At 43.5% G+C, this 22,488-nt stretch overlaps 1 protein-coding gene across 3 annotated transcripts in view; it reads left to right on the plus strand.

Moving 5' to 3' along the window:
- The first annotated feature begins 16,227 nt into the window (after positions 1 to 16,227).
- Positions 16,228 to 22,488, plus strand: part of c15h21orf91 (chromosome 15 C21orf91 homolog) — a 46,980-nt gene continuing 40,719 nt past the window's right edge. For all 3 annotated transcript variants that reach the window (XM_072585750.1, XM_072585748.1, XM_072585749.1), the window contains exon 1: positions 16,228 to 16,441. The gene's annotated coding sequence lies outside the window, so the exon portion shown is untranslated. The remainder of the gene's footprint in view (positions 16,442 to 22,488) is intronic.

Here is a 22,488-nt window from a genome sequence, read left to right on the forward strand (position 1 = left end):
GTGTCATCAACTTCTTCTTATCTTCAGTCTAATTCCATGAGCCTGGGATCCGGCCACAACACAATCAGGAAAAAATTCATGGTCTTCCACCTGCAATATTTCTAGATATTTTATCTCCACTGGTTACTCTACTAATATTGATGAAGCCAATTTTCTTGAATCTACCAGGTCACTTCCCAAAATAAAGTCAGTTCCTTTGAAAAGAATTTGTTTCACTACTTCCATGACAACTTTTCCATTTACAGTCTCTAATGGTTGTGTTATATCTAAATAGGTTGGCTTATTCCATTTTAACTTAATTTGTTTTTATGAGTAAATTTCTGTTTTATTGTTAAAACAAAGTCTGTAACATTGCATGCAAATGTTTGAACTGACCAACTGAAACTAAAACTAAAATTATTACTAAACAATGAGCATTTTCCCATAAATGTAAAAAAATCCAAGTCCAGAAATTTCTGATAGATCTTGATCCACAATCATTGATCTTGATACATAATTATCTTGCTTAGTTGTAAATATTCATAATGTACACAAAATTCCATAATTTTTGAAGGCTAGCTTTCACAAACTGTTTTAAAAAGAGTCACTGTGGCTGAAGAATATACTTACAAGTGAATAATTAGCTTCAGATAAATAGAAAATCTACATGTATCTAATTCAAAATCCAAGACTTTCAAAATAAATATTAAAATATGTAAGTATAATCACTCTCCCAACATCGTGGTATATGGAATTGATCATTTTTACATCAATATCTAACACTGCTATGAGCATGTGAATCATTCAATATCTATCAAAGATTGATCTTTGATGCGAATGTATGAATACATTTTGTGTTTACCTGTGCACAGTATTACATGACAAGTGGAATTAATTCTCTCCCTGTTAATGTGTGGTATTGAATGGCACCGCAGATTTGATTCTGTTATCTGTCTATTGTTATCTTTGGGTAATATATGTGAATGATACTCACTTTGTATGCGTTATTTTGTTTTACCTGGAGTGAGTATGGGACTCTTGTTGTTAGCCTTTGTACAGCATGTGAAATTGGGACTCATTCTTTAACAGCGAGTATCTTTGTGTGCACCTAAGTATGAATGCAGTGATTATTCAGTCTTTGTCAGATCTATGACTGTGAGTATGGCTTTGCAATTCACTTTATTTATTTATTGTGTCTACCTGTTCCTTTGTGAGAGTTTTGGGACTGCTATTCAATCTGTACCTTGGTTAGCAGATTGTGGATGTGAATGGACTAAGATTGATTGACAAAAATGAGAGACCTATGTGTCCCCTGTTGAGCTAACTGAACAGAGAAATGTCTGGAACTTGTCATTCTGCATGAATCTGCCTACACTAATTCTCTGTCATTGTAGAACTCATGTTCTAATCTTTGGGAATAATGACATATCTTTGTCAGAATGCCTTTAAGAGATTTGTTCAGTGTTGGTGTATCATAGCGTACAACCTGAAGTTTAAAAAGACCTCAGATACCATCTTACTGAGAATCCACCTACAGCATGACATTCTAGGAGAAGCATGCTCTTGTGTTATAATTGAATCACCAAGACTTGCCCAGACATTTATTTGCTTATGAATCTAAGAATTGTATATAATAGCCAGCTATAATAAACATTTGTTGAATCTTTCAATGCCACATTATCCATGCCTAGTTTCTTATTTACAAAAGATAACATAAGCATTGCTACATCATTGCCTGCTGGAGGCAAAACATATGTCAACAACCACATGTTTCTGAAATGGAGAGTTAGAGCACTCAATTGTGTGTTAAAAATACAATTGCATGAAACATACAGCACACACATTTTGCTCATTTGCAGGAACGGGTTTCATCATAATTCTTAAAATAGCTGCTGAAAATTACTCAAATAATGACAAATAATGCTATGATTAGGGACATCATCGAATGGCTACAGGGCATCTTGAAAGGGGAGGATGATGAATTAGTGATCGTAGTTCATGTGGGTACCAATGATACAGGCAAAGTGTGGAATGAGATCTTGTATCAAGAATTTAGGGAGCTAGGCAGTATATTAAAAAGTTAAAACTCTAAAGGCATAATCTCTGGATTACTCTGGAGTGCCAGAGAGTGAATAATGAAATAGAAAAATAGCACAGATGAATGCATGACTCAAGAATTGGTGCAAGAGGAAAGAGTTTAGATTCCTGGACAACTGGGACTATTTTTGGATATATTCTGGGCTATGGGATCCTTAGGCAAGTCAGAGGAGGGTGTAAAAAGGCTGGTGGAGCAGCACTATTAATTAAGGAGTCAATTACTGTAATAAGGCAAGGTGATATCTTGGAAGGGTCCTTCAAATGAGGTTTTATGAGTAGAAGTTAAGAATGTTAAGGGGGCAGCTAATTTACTGGGGGTGTATTATAGGCCCCCAAAGTATCAGAAGAAAATAAAGGAGCAGATGTGTAGCCAGATCACAGAGTTATATATGAGTTTCAACTTTCCCAACGTAAATTCTCAATGGGGTGGCATGGTGGCTCAGTGATTAGCACTGCTATCTCACAGCACCAGGGACACAGGTTTGATTCCAGCCTCAGGCGACGTAAATGTAGAGTTTGCATATCCTACCCCTGGCTGTGTGGGTTTCCTCCAGGTGCTCCATTTTCCCCCCCACAGTTCAAAGATGTGCAGGTCAGGTGAATTGGCCGTGCTAAATTGCCCGTAGTGTTAGGTGCATTAGTCAGGGGGAAATGGGTCTGGGTGGGTTACTCTTTGGAGGGTCAATGTGGACTTGTTGGGCCGAAGGGCCTGTTTCTACCTGTAGGGAATCTCATCTGAATTGGGATTGTCCTAGTGTTAAGGGTTTAGAGGGGGCAGAATTCTTGAAATACACCCAGAGGATTTGTTTGTATGACATAAAAGATCCAACAAAGGACAGCACAATGCTGGATCTGGTTCTGGGGAAAGAAGTTGGAGAAGTGTTTGATGTGGCAGTGGAGGAACATTTTAGTGATAGCAACATTTACATAGTACTATTCAAATTTGTTATAGACACAGAGAAAGACAACCTGACAAAAATGGATTTTGATTGGGGGAAGGCAAATTTTATTGAAATAAAGCAGGATATGGTCAAAGTTGACAGGGAACAGTTCCTTGAGAGTAAGTTTAAGGCAGAGCAGTGGCAGTCGTTCAAAATGGAGCTGAACGAAGTACAGGTCCGACATGTGCCATTTTGGGAGAAATATAGCAGCAATAAGTTCGAGGAACCCTGGATATTTAGGACAATTCAGAACTAGGTAAGGAAGAAGAGAAAGGCTTTTAGCAAATCCAAAGGGAGCAAATCCCATTAAGGACCAAGGGGGCAATCTGTGTGTGAAGCTGCAGGATAATGGAAGGGCGTTAAATGAATGCTACCCCTTGGTCTTCACTCTGGAAAAGGAGAACACAGGTACAGAATTCAGGAAAAGAGACAGTGAGGAATTTGCATAGTTTGACATAGGAACTAAGGAGCTATTGGAGGCTTTGTGGACTTAAAAATGAGCAAGTCCCCTGACCCAGATATATTGCATCCCAGGCTGCTGTGGGAGGCAAGGCAGGAAATTGCAGGGGCTTTGACGCAACTTTTTAATTCCTCTCTGGCCACAGGGGAAGCTACAGAGGACTGAAGGATGGCTAATGTGGTTGCACGTTTCAAGAAAGGTGGTAGAGATGAACCATGAAATTCAGGCCAGTGTGTCTCACATCAGTGATACAACTGGAGAAAATTCTAAAGGAGAGAATTAGTATCCATTTGGAAAAGCATGGGTTAATTAGGGATAGTCAGCATGGCTTTGTCAGAGGGAACCCACGCCTAACAAATTTGTTAGTTTTTTTTAAAATGTGTGTGGATAAAGGATGTTCAGTTATGTAGTTTATATGAATATTAGCAAAAGTTTTGACAAGCCATCACACAGGAGACTGATTGAGAAGGTTAAAGGATGTGCAATTCAGGGAGGGGACTTGGCAAGATGGATCAGAAACAGGCTTAGACTACAAAGGGTAGTGGTAGAAGGCTGTTGGAGTGATTGGAGGCCAATGTGCAGCAGTGAACCACAGGGATTATAATCGGAATCCTTATTGTTTGTTATATACATAAATGATATACATGAAAATATGGGGTGGTGGAGAATGTTAAGCAAGTTTGCGGATCATACCAAGATTGGTAGAGTAGTTAATAGAGAAAAAGACCTTTGTAGGTTATAGGAAGATATAGATGGGTTGGTCAGATGGGTAGAGCAGTGGCAGATGGTATTTAACTCTGACAATTGTGAGGTGATGCACTTTGGAAGAAGAAACAAAATGAAAGAGTATTTGACAAATGTCAGGTCACGGAATAACTCAGAGAAACAGGGGCGTCATTGGTAATAATTCATAGATCCATGAAGTCGACAGAGCACAATGAATAGGATAGTTAAGGAGACATATGGAGCACTTGATTTCAGCATTTGTGGCATAGAATATAAGAGAATGGAGGTAATGTTGGAATTGTACAGACTGTTGGGTAGGCCACAGCTAGAATATAGTGTGCAGTTCTGGCCACCGCACCACTGGGAGGATGTGATAGCACTAGTCGGGATACAGGGAGGTTCACCAGGAACTTGCTTGGGTTGATAAGGAGAGACTAGATAGATTTGGTTTGTTTGCTTCAGAGCAGGGAAGGCTGAGGGGAGACATGATTGAGATACATAAGATTATGATGGATATGGACAGAATAAAGAGAGAGCAGCTGTTCCCCTAGTTTGAGGGGACACTCATGAGAGAGCATACTTTTAGGTCAAGGGACAGGACGTTCAATGGGATTTTCAGAAAAAAAAAATTCATTTAGATTGTGGTGGGAATCTGAAATGCATTGCCTGGGAAGGCAGTGGAGGCCAGAAACCTACAACCTTTAAAAAATATTTGGATGAGCACTTGAAATATCATAACATTCAAGGATAAGGATATGGGACAAGTGCAGGAAATTGGAATTAGCGCACCTCTAGTGGTAGTTATTTTCAGTGCAGATTCAATAGGTTGAAGGTCTTTTTGACTCTATATCTGCTTTCCAATGTGCTGATTCTTCATCAGTCCTGGCTGGGATGTGATAACTTGTGGATTGTCATGTCTGCAGTGATCCTTCAGAGAGCATCCCACCCAGGTGCCCACCCCATCTCCGTAAGCCCCACCCTATCTCTGTAACCCCACATTTACCATGGCTAACCCATTTAAAATGCATGATTTTCTGTTGTCAGACATCATGCTCAACTTAAAAGTACAGCAACTCGTATAGACAACAAGAAGACTAAACATGCTAACAATGTACACACATGTTAGTTAGCTCATCCCATGAAAAGTTCTGAATATTCCAATGCGCATACTTATATTCTGGTACAAGTTCACCCCTTTCAAGTGCAAATGGTTAAATACAGCAATAGCTGTCCATGAAAATGTTATAGAGACAAAATAGCAGACTAAACTGCTTGGTCACACCAATCTAAGAACCGTGCATTCAGTCTAATGTAAAGTGTCAATGCCAATCCTCATCCATTAAAGTTAATTTATTGATGTCACAACCACACCAAACCTGCCTACAACATGGACTGTGAACTATGCATTTCTGTTGGTCATTTAGTTTTAGGTGTTTCAATTCCACAATGTAAGTAATCTAATCTAATTTATGGATAATAAGCAACAAAATTTTAGGTTTGATAAACAACTTCATTGCACAACTGTAGCTGAACATGACTAAGTAAAAATCATTTTCATTTGTTTGTAAAATGCAGAAATAAAGGATGAAAGTTGCTACAAGATAAAAAGATAAAAATGATTTCAAAAAAATACTTGTAAGGATGAACGATTGATCAGTCAATTATCGTTAATTTCTCATAGATTCTCTTTTCAAATGTGAAGGTTGAAACATTGAAGTCAGAATTCGGTGCTGTGGTGGATTCTGTATTTGAATAGCTGGTGATTGCTTGTACAGATGGACTCAGTAGGTAGAGCATACTTAGAGAGAGTGAGAAAGAGAGGGAGTCATGTTCCTCACAAGTTCTGTGATCGTGGCACTTTCAGATTGCCTGGAGTTTTTCAAAGACCTGTGGTCACCTCAAAACCTTTGTCTTTTAAGCTGAGATCTCACTCTCTGATGTTGTTTCAAAGACCTACCAGGAAATTCTGTTATAAAATTGTGTCATTGTTCTATAAGAGGTCGAACTTAATTTGGTTGCTATGTTAACATCTGATGAATTATTATCTTATAAGGCAAGGTCAATAATGCTGAAATTATCTGTGTGGGTCCTTGTAGTCTGCTGATTTGTCTCAAAAGCTTTGAAATTGCCCATCTTTAAAAAGAACTTATTGTGTTGTACAAGGATTAATCAATTCTAAATATCTCCCTTTGTGATTGGTGTTGAGGTAAGACATCAATTTTGTCTTTCTGGATTAAATGAATCCACAGGGAAAGCCATGTGATTCCTGTCAGGTGTTTGTGAGTTAAAATGTACAGGTCTAAAGGTCCAATTAGAATTATTTATTTAATATATGATAATTACAGAACTGAGTTATTAAAATATCTCACTAAATAATAGGCAACATGAGCAATTTGCCTTTAAACTGGGCATTTCATTTGTTGGTGCTCACTACATTCACTAATTGTTTAGATAATTTTAGTTTCTGATTTCAAATTTGTAGTTTCATTTTTGTGGATGAAACAGGCCATTTGGCCCAACAAGTCCACACCGACCTTCCGAAGAGTAATCCACCCAAACCCATTCCCCTACTCTATTACAGTATTGTACATTTCCATACTAATGCACCTAACCTACACATCCCTGAACACTATGGGCAATTTAGCAGAGCCAATTCACCTAATCTGCACATTTTTGGGTTGTGGGAAGAAACTAGAGAAAACCCACACAGACACAGGGAGGATATGCAAACTCCACACAGACAGTAATTGAACCCAGGTCCCTGCTGCTGTGAGGCAACAGTGCTAACCACTGAGCCTGCATGCCACCCAGTAATCTAATAATTTAGGAGTGAAAGGTTTCTCCAATGTGAAGATTGTTTAAATGACACACCTGATTTTTGTAAAGTCAGAAGGATTATTCACATTTGAGGGTGTTGGTTAGCTCAGTTGGTTGAACAGCTAGTTTTCCAGGAAAAGGGTTGCCAACAGTTTGGGTTCAATTCCCACACCAGCTGAGGTTACCATGAAGGACCCTCCTTCTCAACCTCTCCTCTTGCTTGAGACATGGTGCTGCTCAGATTAAATCAATACCAGCTGCCTCTCTCTAACAAGACAGCAGCCCTATGGTCTGGCAAATCTATGTCAACTTTACCCTTTACCATCCAAGCCAAAACAGAATTGCATTTTTGCTATCAAGCATTGCCTTATTGTGAGGTTACATCTTTTTTATTTTTCCTTTAAGTTTTAAAATAATATTAGCTCTGAAAAACATATCCATATAAATTGAATCATTCTTGGACACTCTCTCAAATGTGAAAACAAGACAGCGGTAGCAGAGTAGGCAGCGTCTGAGATACTCTGCCCAGGCTTGTCCTCTTTGTCCACTTTTTGTTTTTCTTCTTTTTCTCCTCCTTCTTCTTTTTTCTCAGTTTTATTTAGTTTTCGCTCAAACTTACCCGATGAAGGGAAGTGTTCGGTAGGAAGGTGGCTTCGATCAGTTCCAGAGCAGTGGCAACGTCTTCAGGGGCAACAGAATAGGTCAGTCTGTGAAACCTGGAGCAGGACTCTCGCAGTGGCATGGTCTGGGCTAGTGTAGCCTGGAGTGGGCCCTGCACGACAGCATGGTGTGGGCTAGTGTAGCTTGGAGTGGGCCCTGCACGACAGCATGGTCTGGGCTAGTGTAGCCTGGAGTGGGCCCTGCACGACAGCATGGTGTGGGCTAGTGTAGCCTGGAGTGGTCCCTGCACGACAGCATGGTGTGGGCTAGTGTAGCCTGGAGTGGGCCCTGCACGACAGCATGGTGTGGGCTAGTGTAGCTTGGAGTGGACCCTGCACGACAGCGTGGTCTGGGCTAGTGTAGCCTGGAGTGGACCCTGCACGACAGCATGGTCTGGGCTAGTGTAGCCTGGAGTGGGCCCTGCACGACAGCATGGTGTGGGCTAGTGTAGCTTGGAGTGGACCCTGCACGACAGCAGGGTCTGGGCTAGTGTAGCCTGGAGTGGGCCCTGCACGACAGCATGGTGTGGGCTAGTGTAGCCTGGAGTGGGCCCTGCACGACAGCATGGTCTGGGCTAGTGTAGCCTGGAGTGGGCCCTGCACGACAGCATGGTCTGGGCTAGTGTAGCTTGGAGTGGGCCCTGCACGACAGCATGGTCTGGGCTAGTGTAGCTTGGAGTGGGCCCTGCACGACAGCATGGTCTGGGCTAGTGTAGCCTGGAGTGGACCCTGCACGACAGCATGGTCTGGGCTAGTGTAGCCTGGAGTGGACCCTGCACGACAGCATGGTCTGGGCTAGTGTAGCCTGGAGTGGACCCTGCACGACAGCATGGTCTGGGCTAGTGTAGCTTGGAGTGGGCCCCAAGAGGGCATCATGGTGTGGGCTAGTGTAGTCCAGAGTGGGTCCTGGGGGGTGTCATGGTGTGGAGCTTTCTTGTCCTTGTCACCTCACTCCTGTCTTCTGCTTCACTTGGGCTGCCATGGCAGCAAGCGCCCCTCACCTTCCCCAACCCCCAACCCCATCTTTTCAATCCAGAGATGAAGCTGAATCCTCATCCCCAAACCCAACCACAGCACACCCTCTCTTTCCCTGTCTATTTCTCTTGGTGATTCCGATTCTCTGGAACGTAAGAGCGACCAAAGACCGAGCTCGAGTTGAACATGAGGGATGGAAGCCTAAAGTCACATGGCAACAACTGGAGAGCACGAAAGTGGCAGAAGTGTGATCGGTGGATTGGAGAGCATGTGCTAGTCAGTCTGAAAGTCTCGACTATGTCGTGATGGTAATACATGATAGAGACTGGCAACACAATTGAAGGAATTATGTACCACATTCGCAGTGTAAACAGGTTTCCAAGTTGCATTTACTGATTCCTAATGAAGGGTTTCTGCCCGAAAAGTCGATTCTCCTGCTTCTCAGATGCTGCTTGACCTGCCGCGCTTTTCCAGTGCTACACTTTTCGATTCCGATCTCCAGCATCAGCAGTCCTCATTTTCTCCCAAGTTGCACTTACTGCAAAGAAACATGAATACATCTGAAACAGCGTCATGGCATACGTTATTATGGTGGGTTCTTGCATAATTTTACTGGCTGAATTTAGCGATGTACATTCCTTACAAGCAGGGTTGCCACAATTCTCATTTCAAACGGCTGTATTTGATCATTAATTGAAGTGCAGTGCAACATTTGATAGATTCCTACATATTCTGAACTCCAGAGGGAAGATGAGAATGACAGCCCTTGACATCAAGGCATCACTTTACCATGTACAGCATCAAGGGATCCTCATGAAATTACGGTTAATGGGGACTGGGAGCAAAAGCCTCTGTGAGTTGGAAGTCATATCTAGCACAAAGGAAGATGGTTGTAACTGCTGGAGGTTAATCATCTCAGCTCCAAAATTCTCAACAAAGGTAGTCAATGATCTACACCAGTTGCATCAATGACCTATCCTCCATTATTAGATAAGAATGGGGAACTCACTGAGTAGTATCATCTGTAACTCTTTATATGCTGAAGCAGTCCATAGCCAAATGCAAGAAGCAAATAACATCCATGCCAGGCAATGACTATCTGCAACAGGAGATGATCTAGCCATTGCCCTTCGAAATTCAATGGCATCACCATCACTAAATCCTACACAATCAACATCCTGGGTGTGACCATTGACCGGAAACTAAATTGACTAGCCATACAATTACAGTGACAACAACAGCAGGCAAGATGCTAGGAATCCAGCAGCAAATATCTCAACTTCTGACTCTCCAAAGCCTAACCACCATCTATAAGATATAAGACTAGAATGTGATGGAATACTCCCACTTGCCTGGATGAGTGAAGCTTCAACTACACCCAAGACACTTGACAACATCTAGAACAAAGCAGCCCATTTCAATGTTTGTGAATATGGACCTTCTCACTACCTCCACCACCAACAGTAGCATCAGTGCCTACCATATACCATACTAGATATAAGCAGCACTGCAGAAATTCACCAAAGAGAGCATCTTCCAAATGCATACAATGTCCATCCAGAAATATAAAGACAGTAGATATATGGGAACACCACCATCTGCAAGTTCCTCTCACCTACAAATATTTCCCATTCTAACCTGGAAATAAATCACCACTTCTTCATTGTTGCTGGGTCAAAATCCTAGAATTCACTTCCCAATAGCATAGTGGGTCTACAACAGCAAATTGGCAGAAGCAGTTCAAGAAGGAAGCTCACCAACACCTTCTCAAAGGCTGAGCAATAAATGTTGGTCCAACCTGTGATGCCAACATATTCTGAAGCAATTCAAAAAAAGCAAATTTTACACCAAGCCATATAAGGCAACATGAAGGCAAATTATCAAAAACTTGCTGAAAGACATTGTTTGAGGAGATTCTTAAAGGCAAAGAGTGAGGTTGATGTGAAACGTTTGGGTTGGAAATTCCAGAGGTTACAGACTTGGTAGCTAACACCACAGTCAACAACAATGACATGATTAAAATCAGAAATACTCAAGGCAGAATTTGAGTAGTGTAGATCTGTAAAAGTGTAAATATAGAGGTAAATATAAAGGTAAATATAGGTAGGTAAATATAGAGAGGAGAACAACTATAGAGAGATTTGAAAACATGGGTGGGAATTGTAAATTAATTCAGAAAATCCTTGAGAAGTTGAACAGCTCTGTGGGGACAAAAACAGAGTTAAATTTCAAGTAAAATAACACACTTTTTCAGAATCCCTTTATTTCAGATCGCCATCATCAGCATTATTTGGGTGACCATCCTCCAAGATGAACTTCAGGATACACAACAAGGCAGAGTGGCCGAGCAGAGGCTGAGAGCCAAGTTTGGTACCCACGAGGATGGCCTCAACCAGGACCTTGGGATGCTGTCACACTGTAGGTGACACAATTCACTATACACTCTCACACACACTCTTACATACTCACACACTCACACAGACCCTCTTTCATATACACACACACACCCCCCACTCTCACCCATGCATATATCCTCTCACAGGCATATACTCCATCACAATCATGCATACACTCTTCCAAACACACACACGCAAACTCATAATCTCTCTCATGCACACACAGGCACATATACATCTATGGGGTGAATTTGCATTTGCAGAATTGTATTTGCAGATACATTTTAATTTGCTCAAAAAGCACACAATCTGCAGGCAGTCAATTTTATAAATTCCTACTTTGGAAATACAACCAGTCTGACTCAAGATACAACCAGCCAGACTCTAACCTCACACCTTTAATGCATTGCCTGAGCTTAGATTCACTTTTTAAATATAAATCCTTAAGTTATCTCAGGATTGTGACTTAAAAGAAGTTCTGGGATTTACATATTAATGAACCGAAAACTGCAACCCATTCTAAAAGATGAAAGACTTAAAAAGCAACCTAGGTTGTTCAATATTTCATTTCAGTTGCATGACACTGTAATCTTTTGCTATAAATTCCGTTTGTGAGTTTTGAGAAGATTTGTAGCTCAGGTTGAGGTCCTGGATATCAGTTTGCTCACTGAGCTAGAAGGTTCATTTCCAGATGTTTCATCACCCTACTCGGTAAGATCTTCAGTGGGCCTCTAAACACTAGATTGGACAAACAGGCAGAAAACTAGCCACCAGGATACATGAACACCAACCAGCCACAAAGTGACATGACCCTCTCTCACTAGTATCCTTACGTACAGACAAAGGAAGGACACCACTTCGACTGGGACAACACATCCATCCTGGGTCAAGCCAAACAGAGACTTGCACGAGAATTCCTAGATGCATGGCATTCCAGCCAGAACTCTATCAACAAACATATCGAGTTAGACCTCATCTACCATCCCCTGAGAAAAAGAACAGGAAATTACATCACCACAGGAAATGATATCACCAACCGAAAGAAACCCAAACATATAAATAGAAAGCAGGAATCATGAACAGTGCTTCGCCTGGAGTCCCACTGAAGATGTTACCTAGTAGGGTGATGAAACATCTGGAAATGAACATTCCAGCTCAGCAAGCAAACCTACATCTATAAATTCTGTGTCTGATGATTCTGCTCCACAGCTACCTGATGAATGAGCAGCGTTCCAAATGCTAGTACTACCAAATAAACCTGTTGGACTATAATCTGGTGTTGTGTGATTTTTAACTTTGTCCACCCCAGTCCAACATTGGCACCTCCATATCATAGTCAGCAAGGGCAGACAGTTCATAGGGTGAGAAAAGAAAACTTGAACAGAGGCATTTCAGATTCACAATATAATTTTAAAAGTATAGAAGTGATGTTCGAGTTAGACTTCCTGAAGGTAGCTCACAAGGAGTCGCCATCCTGATTCCCTCCAACAATTTGCCCACCACTAATGTCAGGTTCATCAGTCTATAGTTCCCTGGCTTTTCCTTACCACCTTTTAAAAATAGTGGCACCACGGTAGCCAACCTCCAGTCTTCTGGCCCCTCACCTGTGGCTAACAAATATCTCAGCAAAGGGCCTAGCAATCATTTCCCCAGCTTCCCACCAAGTTCTAGGGTATACCTCATCAGGTCCTGGGATTTATCCACCTTTATGAGTTTTTATTGAAGTGATAAAAGATTCTAGATCTTGATGAGTCAGAAATGAAGAAGGTGTACCCTATAATGGGAGAATCTACGAGGGATCACTGTTAAAAGTTTTGGGATCGTCAGTTTAAGAGAGTTGAGGGATTTTATTTTCTCACAAAGAGTCATGAGTCTTTCGAACTCTCTTGTAAATCTTGCTGAAAAGTGGCGGATGCAAAACCTTTGAATATCTTTAAGGTAAAGGTAGATAGGACCTTGATAAGCAAAGGGGAGGGTACCGTGGTGAAATGTTATTCATGGATAGGCAGGAATGTACAATGTAAAAACAATGACTGCAGATGCTGAAAACCAAATACTGGATTAGTGGTGCTGGAAGAGCACAGCAGTTCAGCCAGCATCCAATGAGCAGCGAAATCGACGTTTCGGGCAAAAGCCCTTCATCAGGAATAACGGCAGTGAACCTGAAGCATGGAGAGATAAGCTAGAGGAGGGTGGGGGTAGGGAGAGAGTAGCATAGAGTACAATGGGTGAGTGGGGGAGGAGATGAAAGTGATAGGTCAAGGAGGAGAGGGTGGAGTGGATAGGTGGAAAAGAAGATAGGCAGGTCGGACAAGTCCGGACAAGTCAAGGAGACAGTGCTGAGCTGGAAGTTTGAAACTAGGATGAGATGGGGGAAGGGGAAATGAGGAAGCTGTTGAAGTCCACATTGATGCCCTGGGATTGAAGTGTTCCGAGGTGGAAGATGAGGCGTTCTTCCTCCAGGCGTCTGGTGGTGAGGGAGCGGCGGTGAAGGAGGCCCAGGACCTCCATGTCCTCGGCAGAGTGGGAGGGGGAGTTGAAATGTTGGGCCACGGGGCGGTTTGGTTGATTGGTGCAGGTGTCTCGGAGATGTTCCCTAAAGCGCTCTGCTAGGAGGTGCCCAGTCTCCCCAATGTAGAGGAGACCACATTGGGAGCAACGGATACAATAAATGATATTAGTGGATGTGCAGGTAAAACTTTGATGGATGTGGAAGGCTCCTTTAGGGTCTTGGATAGAGGTGAGGGAGGAGGTGTGGGCACAGGTTTTACAGTTCCTGCGGTGGCAGGGGAAAGTGCCAGAATGGGAGGGTGGGTCGTAGGGGGGTGTGGACCTGACCAGGTAGTCACGGAGGGAATGGTCTTTGCGGAAGGCGGAAAGGGGTGGGGAGGGAAATATATCCCTGGTGGCAGGGTCTTTTTGGAGGTGGCGGAAATGTCGGTGGATGATTTGGTTTATGTGAAGGTTGGTAGGGTGGAAGGTGAGCACCAGGGGCGTTCTGTCCTTGTTACAGTTGGAGGGGTGGGGTCTGAGGGCGGAGGTGCAGGATGTGGACGAGATGCGTTGGAGGGCATCTTTAACCACGTGGGAAGGGAAATTGCGGTCTCTAAAGAAGGAGGCCATCTGGTGTGTCCTATGGTGGAACTGGTCCTCCTGGGAGCAGATACGGCGGAGGCGGAGAAATTGGGAATACGGGATGGCATTTTTGCAAGAGATAGGGTGGGAAGAGGTGTAATCCAGGTAGCTATGGGAGTCGGTGAGTCAGTGTCAAGTCGGTCATCACTAATGGAGATGGAGAGGTCCAGGAAGGGGAGCGAGGTGTTAGAGATGGTCCAGGTAAATTTAAGGGCAGGGTGGAATGTGTTGGTGAAGTTGATGAATTGCTCAACCTCCTCGCGGGAGCACGAGGTGGCGCCAATGCAGTCATCAATGTAGCGGAGGAAGAGGTGGGGAGTGGTGCCAGTGTAATTACGGAAGATCAACTGTTCTACATAGCCAACAAAGAGACAGGCATAGCTGGGGCCTATACGTGTGCCCATGGCTACGCCTTTGGTCTGGAGGAAGTGGTAGGATTCAAAGGAGAAATTGTTAAGGGTGAGGACCAGTTCGATCAAACGAATGAGAGTGTCAGTGGAAGGGTACTGTTGGGGACGTCTGGAGAGGAAAAAACGGAGGGCTTGGAGGCCCTGGTCATGGCGGATGGAGGTGTAGAGGGATTGGATATCCATGGTGAAGATGAGGCGTTGGGGGCCGGGGAAACAGAAGTCTTGGAGGAGGTGGAGGGCGTGGGTGGTGTCTCGAACGCACGTGGGGAGTTCCTGGACTAGGGGGGATAGGACAGTGTCGAGGTAGGTAGAGATGAGTTCAGTGGGGCAGGAGCATGCTGAGACAATGGATCGGCCAGGGTGGTCAGGCTTGTGGATCTTGGGAAGGAGGTAGAACCGGGCAGTGCAGGGTTCCCGGACTATGAGGTTGGAAGCTGTGGGTGGGAGATCTCCTGGGGTGATGAGGTTCTGTATGGTCTGGGAGATGATGGTTTGGTGATGGGGGGTGGGGTCATGGTCGAGGGAGCAGTAGGAAGAGGTGTCCTCGAGTTGGCGTTTGGCTTCAGCGGTGTAGAGGTCAGTGTGCCGGACTACCATTGCACCCCCTTTATCCACTGGCTTAATGGTGAGGTTGGGATTGGAGCAGAGGGGTTGGAGGGCTGCGCGTTGTGAGGGTGAGAGGTTGGAGTGGGGGAGGGGGGACGACAGGTTGAGGCGGTTAATGTTCCGGCAGCAGTTGGAAATGAAGAGGTCGAGGGCAGGTAATAGGCCAGCGCGGGGTGTCCAGTTGGATGCAGTGTGTTGGAGGTGGGCGAAGGGGTCCTCGGAAGGTGGGCGGGAGGAATGTACAATGATCAGATCTGCCATGATCTTATTGAAGGGGAAAGCAGAATTGACTGCCTGAGTATTCCACTGCTGTTGTTAGTTGGTATGTACATTCTAGGAAATTCCAGAGCAGTTTGCGTAAAATCATGTTTTGATCAGCATTTCAGGTCGGGAAACCCCCAGATTCTGTTTCGATCCGATTCAGAAGTTCTTCAATTATTGAAACACGCTTCCAGTAGCATGAATTTCCCAGCAGCTGTGGAGAGGCTGCGCTGGCAGCGAGCCACCAGCAGGGGGCAGGAAGGGGCGGGGTGAGGAACACACCACACAAAGACAGGGAGGAGAGTGAAACATTGAGTTGATTTTAATAAATAACGGCATATATTTGCATTCAAACTTTAAAAGTATGAAAAACAAGAAATATTTGCAAAAATGCAAAGACAAATCCCTGCTTTACATTTTCAATCATTTTAAATTTTCAGTTTAAAATTTACTATCCACCCTCTCAGACTGATGTATTATTGTATAGTCCTGAATGGAATATGACGCGCTGGATGCAACCAAATTAAACGGGGGAGGAGGGGGACTAAAGGATTAGAATTACATATTTATCGGTCAGCTCAGCGGCTTTTTTCGAAAAAAAAGTCTTGTAATCATTAATGTTTAGTAGTGTATATAATCGATAGTGTGAGTCCGTGGGGTGGGATCTCGTTGTGTTGGAGATGATGTGAGGGGAATCTATTTGACATCCCTTTATTATTGACACCTTCGGGTTGGGAGGGGGGAAGTTCTCGATTGGAACACAGAGGATCGCAGTGAGGAGAGGATACATTGTATCAAGGAGAGCTAATAGCGTAACGGAGTGAAGGATACATTGTATCGGAGGGAGATAATAGTGTAACGGAGTGAGGGATACATTGTATCGGAGGGAGATAATAGTGTAACGGAGAGGAGGGCACATTGTATCGGAGGGTGACACTGTGTAACCCCGGGCCAGCGCCGAGCCGCTACCGCCAGCAGAGTGAGTCGGGGAAAGCCTTCCTGAGGCAGTGCGGGGGAGGTGGGCAGAGAGAACGGTAACCACACGGTGATGGAGATTTTGGTCGGTCTAATTGAAACGTGTATTTTAATAAGCGAGCTTCATGTACGGGCCTTGACTGACTCGTTTCTGTGGCCGGTGGAGTCCCGCTTCGTAAACTATTGGCCTCATGTTGATGGGCTAATATTGTCCTGTGGGACAGTGTCCATAATAAATGGGGTAACTGGGATGGCCGCTCGGCTGCGTCGACAAACTGGGAGATGTTCCCTTGCTTTAAGGCCTTTCCCCATCACTTTCTTCTTGTTTGGACTGAACCCCCAGTTATGTGCCAAACCAAATGAAGTATGTTTAGACACGCAAAACTTTTGCCGAAACGTCGATTTCGAAGCTCCTTGGATGCTGCCTGAACTGCTGTGCTCTTCCAGCACCATTAATCCAGAATCTGGTTTCCAGCATCTGCAGTCATTGTTTTTACCTCATATATGTGCCTGTGTGTCTCTCTAAGTGTCTCTATGTTGTCGAACTGTTTAACCAGAAGAACGGGAGTTCTTTCTCTCCATAACTTGGACTGATATTTATCACTGTCGAGAGTATGGTGCTGGAAAAGCACAGCAGGTCAGGCAGCATCCGAGGAGCAGGCGAATCGACATTTCGGGCAGAAGCCCATTCCTAATGAAGGGCTTATGCCCAAAACGTTGATTTTCCTGCTCGGATGCTGCCTGGCCTGCTGTGCTTTTCCAGCACCACACTGTCGACTCTAACCTCCAGCACATGCAGTCCTCACTTTCTCCTGCCTGACATTTATCACTGTAAATTCCCAGATACATATAGTGGATTTGATTACTATGGCATCTTGCCATGGCAAATTGGATTGTGTGCTGAAAATGTGTTGCTGGAAAAGTGCAGCAGGTCAGGCAGCATCCAAGGAGCTGGAGAATTGACATTTTGGGCATGAGCCCTTCAGGAATGAGTAAAGTGTGCCAAGCAGGCTAAGATAAAAGGTAGGGAGGAGGGACTTGGGGGAGGGATGCTGAAAATGCGATAGGTGGAAGGAGATAAAGGTGGGGGTGATAGGCCGGAGTGGGGGTAGAGAGGTCAAGAAAAAGATTGCAGGTTAGGAAGGTGGTGCTGAGTTTGAGGGTTGGGACTGAGATAAGAGGTGGGGGTGGGGGTGGGGGGGGAAATGAGGAAACTTGAGAAATCTGAGTTCATCCCTTGTGGTTGGAGGGTTCCTAGGCGGAAGATGAGGTGCTCTTCTTCCAACCGTTGTGTTGCTATGGTTTGGCGATGGAGGAGTCCAAGGACCTGCATGTCCTTGGTGGAGTGGAAGGGGAAGTTGAAGTGTTGAGCCACGGGGTAGTTGGGTTGGTTGGTTGGTCCGGGTGTCCCAAAGGTGTTCTCCGAAACTGGATTGGATTTGGATTATGTCCCTTGCATTTAAGTAGTGACTATGTTTCAAAGGTAAATGCTTTTTGATAGAATCATTGAATCCCTACAGTGTGGAGGTAGGCTATTCAGCCCACTGAGTCGACACTGCCCCTCTGAAGACCATCCCACCTACACCATTACCCTATCCCTGTAACCCTGCATTTCCTGCAGCTAATCCAGCTAGCCTACACGTCCCTGGACACTGTGGGCAATTTAACATGGTCAGTCCCCCTGACCTGAACCTGTGGGAGGAAGCTGGAGCATCAGGAGGAAACCCACACAGACATGGGGAGAATGTACAAACTCCACACAGACAGTCACCCAAGGGTGGAATCGAACCTGGGTCCCTGGTGCTGTGAGGCAATGGAGCTGAGCATTGAGTTTCTGAAGTTGTGCTGTAAATTCAAATCTACATTTTTTTTTCTTGGAGTTTTAGTTTTATATAGCAGTGTTACTAATGTGTTTCTGTCCAGAATCTGTTGCATCTTTTTAGTTGTGCCCTCTTTCCCCACCCCCACCTCTCTTGTCATCTTTCCCCCACCCATCTTGCTCACCAAAACAAGACTAATCTTTGATAGTTTAGTGACTGAGCCTATCCACACTGCCTTGCCCCTCCAAGAAATAATGCTGGAGCTGCTGACTATCTGGAGAAAACAAGGTTAAAGTCTAGAAGCATTCAGGAAGTTCACTTCAAAGCAAAAAACATTTGCAGGGCCTTGGGGAAAGAGCATAGGAGTGGGATGAGTTAGCAACATGTTCAAAGAGTATACATGAGCATGATGAATGAATGGCCTCCATTGCCATGCATTTTAAGTTTTTTTTTCAATCGTGCTGCATCTGAAGGTTTCTCTCTTTACAGTTAACCTTCCCATCCTTTAGTCTGGCTTTAGAAAGAATCAGAGCTTAAAAATGTGTTGCTGGAAAAGCGCAGCAGGTCAGGCAGCATCAAACGAGAAGGAGAATCGATGTTTCTGGCATTATGCCTGAAACGTCGATTCTCCTTCTCCTTTGCTGCATGACCTGCTGCGCTTTTCCAGCAACACATTTTTAAGCTCTGATCTCCAGCATCTGCAGTCCTCACTTTTTCCCTTTTAGAAAGAAACAGTCATATTCCACTGAATTTATTTCTTCCCAGTGTAGAATGTAATTCACTCATTCATCCCACTCCCGTTTGCTGCAAACAGCTATCTGTTAATGATTTTTTAGGAGATTTGTAGCTCAGGTTGAGGCGCTGGATATAAGTTTGCTCATTGTGCTGGAAGGTTTGTTTTCAGATGTTTCGTCACCTTATTAGGTAAAATCTTCAGTGAACCTCTGGTGAAGCACTGGTGTTCTGCCCCACTTTCTATTTGTGTGTCTTGGTTTCTTATTTCTGATTCTTTTTCTCAAAGGATGGTAGATGGGGTCCAAATCAACATGTTTATTGATGGAGTTCCAGTTAGAATGCCATGCTTCTAGGAATTCTCATGCGTGTCTTTGTTTAGCTTGTCCTAGGATAGATGTGTTATCCCAGTCAAATACTTAACTGTAGAAACAATCATCCTAATGCCCACAAATAGAGCTGCATCAGGACAATATTTCAATGAGCCATACCACACTGCAACACCCAGGAACTAGAAAGAGCAGAAGAAAAATCCTATACAGTTCTATTCAAGAGCAGATATGCAATAAATGCAGTCTGCATGAAGGATACATTTCTGCCCCTAATGTGTAGTGGTTTTTGGATAAGAGTGTTGGATTTAGTCAAAGTACATTATCACATGTGGTGAATTGGAAATCCAAGTGTGGCAAAATTATATTTCTAAGTAGCAAACTGGTAATTGACCCCAGTGTTCACAAGTTTCAACCTTTTGTGTGTGTTTCTTGGCATAATGTTGAGATGAATTTTAGCTTGCTTGTGATTTTATTTTAATTGTGTATCTATTTTAGTTTCTTAGTGGTGTTGAGTGGTAGTTAGATGTTTAAGTTAAGTATAAATGTGAAACATAATTCCCTACATTGTGATTGTATATAAAATTGGAGACTGTGGAATAACCTGTCATTGTAACCACATCTTTGGCTAGACAACTTATTTTAAGTGACTTTGAGTTAGGAAAATATCTACCTGTTAATTGTAATTACTGTTGGATGTTGAGTTTGTCAGCTGTAGCTGTAGTAATGTATGTGTGTAGTTGTATCTCATTTTTTTTAATATAAAAAATGATAATCAACAGAATTGCTGGGGATGATGAGAGGGGAAGTGGTGATTGAAGGAAGACTGGCACTGTTCTACGAGAGCAGAGAAGGTTACTGGTTTGGTGAGCAGGGACGGATTATTTCTTCTGGCCAGTGAGATAATCCGTTTAAAATCCTTGTTCAAAAGGTTGTAAGAAAATTCTTCAGATGGCATCCACTGTGGAGTGATTTGCCATAGTGGTTAACACAGATGGCATTGCTGCTTCTGAGGGTTAAATGTGTCAAGTGGAGGGAGCTGTAAGACCTTGGGAGGGGATAAACTGATAGGATTCATTTTGGAATGCTGTCACAAAATGTCAACACTGTAATGGGATGAGTGGTTTTTTTTTAGTTTGAACTTTGAGGATTCACTCCATCTCCTACCATTCCTTCTCTTCCTCTTTTTTTTATATATAAAAGGAATATTACTTTGTATTTTCCACTGGTGCATGATTGGGCTACTGTGTTTGCTCGATAGTAAAATATTAGAAATGCAGAAAGTCAGTTTTAAGTGATTCGTGGGATGTGGGAGCCTCTGGCGAGACTAGTATTTCTTGCCCATCTCTAATTGCCCAGAGAGCAGCTAAAGGTTAACCACATTGCCGTGGGTTTGGAGTCACAAGCAGGCCTGATCAGGTAAGCACAGTAGTTTCTCTACCTCAAGGGACGTTAGTGAAACAGTGGCTTTTCCCCAAACAATCAACAACAGTTTCAGGGTCAACATTAGGCTCTTAAATTACGATTTTTATTGAATTCAAATTCCACCATCTGCCGTGGGGGTATTTGAACCCTTATCCTGAGAACATTGTTTGGATCTCAGGAGTAACAGCCCATAGAATCCTTCCACTGTGGAAACAGGCCATTCGGCCTAACAAGTCCAACCTAGCTCCCTAAAGAGCATTCCAGTCAGACTCAACCCACTCCCTAACCCTAATCAAGTCCCACTTGCCAGCACTTGGCCCATATCCCTCCAAACCCTTCCTATTTGTATAACCCTGAATTTCCCATGGCTAATCTACCTAACCTACTCATCCTTGGACACTGAGCAATTTAGCTTGGCCAATCTACCTAACCTGCACATATGTGGATCACATCTGTGGTTGAGTTGTAATGCCATGAGGCCATCACCAGTTCTGAAGAAGACTCATTATAATCTCAAAACATTGACTCCACAGATTTCCACAGATGCAGTCAAACCTGCTGGGGTTCTCCAGCACTTTGTGTTGTCTTTTCAGATTCCCAACATTCACTGTCTTTTCCTTCTGTTGCATTTTAGACAAGATATGTGGAGAGAGAAGTCAAAGGTACTGTTTCATAACTGTTTCTTTATAGCTAAAAGATATTGGATTTATAGTTTTGAACGGGTGTAAAACTGGCAGGGTGATGGCAGTTATTGGAAAAAATAGTTATGTGTTGGGAGAGGTGATGCAGACAAGGAATAAAAGAGAAGCTGTATGATTGCGTCATAGAGATGTACAGCACGGAAACAGACTCTTCAGCCCAACACTAATATGCCAACCAGATATTCAAAATTAATCAAGTCCCACTTGCTGGCACTTGGCCCATATCCCTCCAAACCCTTCCTATTTGTTATCCATCTAGATGTCTTTTAATTGTTGTAATTATACCAGCCTCCATCACTTCCTCTGGCAGCTCATTCCATACACACAGCTACCTCTGCATGAAAAAGGTGCCTTAAGGTCCCTTTAAAATCTTTCTCCTGTACCTTAAACGTATGCCCTCTAGTTCTGGACTCCCCCACCCTGGGGAAAATACCTCATCTAGTTACCCTATCCATGCTCCTCATGATTTTATAAACCTCCTATAAGGTCACCCCTCAACCTCTGATGCTCCAAAAATACAGCCCCAGCCTATTCTGCCTCTTCCTATAGCTCAAACCCATCCAACCCTGGCAACATCCTTGTAAACCTTTTCTGAATCCTTTCAAGTCTCACAAGGGGTTAGATGGTTCAGGTAATTTTTGAAAGGAAAAAATGAGCAATAATGGAACAGGGAAAGGAAAAAAAAGTTGGCACCAAGAAAATTGCAAGTAATTACCCAGAGGGAGTGTAAGCATTGGAATAGTTACCGTAATATGAAGGATCCCTGGGCCCAACAATAGATCAGTCATGGAGATGTACAGCACGTAAACAAACTCTTCAATCCAACTTGCCCATGCCGACCAGATCTCCTAAATTAATCTAGTCCCATTTGCCAGCAGTTGGCTAGTATCCCATAAACCTCTATAAGGTCACCCCTCAGCTTCTGATACTCCAGGTGAGAACAGCCTCAGCCTATTCAGCTTCTTCCTGTAGCTCCAACCCTCCAATTCTGGAACATCCTTTATAAATCTTTTCTGAACCCTTTCAGGTTTCACAACATCCTTT

The sequence above is a fragment of the Chiloscyllium punctatum genome, chromosome 15, assembly GCF_047496795.1.
Source record: "Chiloscyllium punctatum isolate Juve2018m chromosome 15, sChiPun1.3, whole genome shotgun sequence".
Classification (NCBI taxonomy): Eukaryota; Metazoa; Chordata; class Chondrichthyes; order Orectolobiformes; family Hemiscylliidae; genus Chiloscyllium; species Chiloscyllium punctatum.